The sequence below is a fragment of the Populus euphratica genome, unplaced genomic scaffold (genome assembly GCF_000495115.2).
Source record: "Populus euphratica unplaced genomic scaffold, PopEup_1.0 scaffold320.1, whole genome shotgun sequence".
NCBI lineage: Eukaryota > Viridiplantae > Streptophyta > Magnoliopsida > Malpighiales > Salicaceae > Populus > Populus euphratica.
Window position 1 is genome coordinate 217,984 of NW_011500208.1, and position 2,299 is coordinate 220,282.

Sequence of the window (2,299 nt, forward strand, 5' to 3'; positions counted from 1 at the left end):
AAACAAAAAAAGAGTGGAGCCGTCGCCCGACATCGTGTAGCGACAGAATGGCAACTCCACTGGGGAATTAGGGTTGAACCAACTGCTTGTGTTTGCTTTTCATATACTTTTTCTTATATGCTATTTATTTTGGGCATTTATTTTATTTACATTATTTATTACTGTAATTCTTTTTAATTTTTCATATTGTCATATGCATGCATGATATTTATTTGTGTATTTACACACTTCACGATGAACCCATAAAAGCTCTAGACCCGAGCTTCGTCCTTTTTAAGATTAGAAAAGAAAGATTCAAGTGGCAAGTGTGACTTATGTCCACTGATGCTCACTTGGACTTTCGCTTGGATTGTAACTCACCCTATGCAACGGGTATTGTGGAATTTTATCCCATACTCATGTTGCATAAGGTTAAGAGGCCGATTACTTCACAAGTAATTCGGGCAATCTAAGAACCAAATAATTTCTTTAAGGATAGAATAAATTAAACCAAACCTTATGAGTTAAATCCTATCAAGTAGGATATAAGACACAAATAAATGTCAATGCATTAACATACATTTTCATATGCATTCCATATTCTCATTATATCTCCACCGATCCTTATAGGAAGTGTGAGATGAAAAAAAAAACCAAATTTATTGAGGAATTTTTGACCAGATCAAAATTAAGGCAACAAATTTCTTCCCTCAATCAGTTCAAGTTCCTGTAGGTTTGGAGTCCCCAGTGAGAACTTTCTTAAGAGAATTTGATCTGGTCTATTCCTCATCATAAGTTAAAGGAAAACCCGAAACAAATAACACACATGCATCATCCATATGGCATTTTGCATCCATTTGTGCATTTCATTCATTTTTATTGCATTCATTCAGGCTGAAATATAGGTCCCCCAAAAGACCATAAAATTCATTACACTCGACTTCGAAGAAAGATAATGGAGAACGAAGAAAGAGCACATCTAGAGGCTCATTATCAAAGGGAGTTGGAGAGCATGAAAAATGATATCGCAAGACTTACAAGTCTACTCGAGCAGGCCCTAGCATCCAAGTCTGGAGAGGATACCTCTACTCAGCCAGCAGTGACAACTCCATCTGCATCTACTCCAGTAGCTCCTTTCGTGTTCACTTCTCAAAATTTAGGAGCAAATCCTTCTTCATCTGAACAGCAGTTCACTGCCAATGTTCCACCAGCACAAGTGCCGATCATAAACTTGACAACTGATGACTCACATAGGATGAGATACTCTAAACCTGTTGATTATGATAAATTGACCGCTCTAGAAGAAAGATTGAGAGCAGTTGAAGGGGCAGACTTATATGATCCTGTTCATGCTGCAGAGATGTGTTTAGTCCCAAATGTAGCTGTACCTAAAGAATTTAGGGTACCGGAATTTATCAAATATACGGGAACTGAATGCCCAGTCACTCATCTTAAATCTTATTGTAATAAGATGGCAGAAGTGGTGAATGATGAGAAACTTCTCATCCATTTCTTTCAAGACAGTCTTTCTAGATCAGCACTAAGCTGGTATACAAGACTAGATAATACAAAGATCAGAAAGTGGAAAGATTTGGTTAAAGCTTTTGTGGAGCAGTACAAATTCAACATGGAGGTAGCCCCGGACAGGTCAAGCTTGTTAGTCATGGAGAAGGGCACCAAAGAGACTGTAAGAGAATACGCTTTGAGATGGCGTGAAAAAGCATCTCATGTGCAACCCTCTTTGTTAGAAAAAGAAATGGTCACTCTGTTTACCAACACTTTTAAATCTCCCTACTTTGAACACCTAGTAGGTAGTTCAGCTCAGCACTTTTATGATGCTGTAACTATTGCTGAGAGGATAGAACAAGCAATAAGAATGGGGAGAATGTTAGAGCCTACTGAGAAGAAAGGCTTTATCGGGAAAAAGAAGGAGTCTGAGGTGAACAATATGGAAGGAGGGTACAAGGGTAATAAGAAAAATTACCATCACTATAACTTCCAAATACCTACCCAACAAGTTGCAAATGTAAACTTCACTAAACCTTTCCCTACCAACCAACAAAGTCAACCAAATAACCAACAAAGTAACCAGATTGTTAATCCTCCAAGAAGGAATTTTCAAAGAACCCAAGAACGGTTGCCACCATTACCACTTCCCTTGGGAGAAATGTATTCGAAGTTGTTGAGTATTGGCCAAGTGGCCCCTGTTCCCTTAACCCCACTACAACCTCCATACCCAAATTGGTATAAGCCTGATATGACATGTGAGTATCATGCTGGCATTGCTGGGCATAACATTGAAAGCTGCAATGCATTCAAA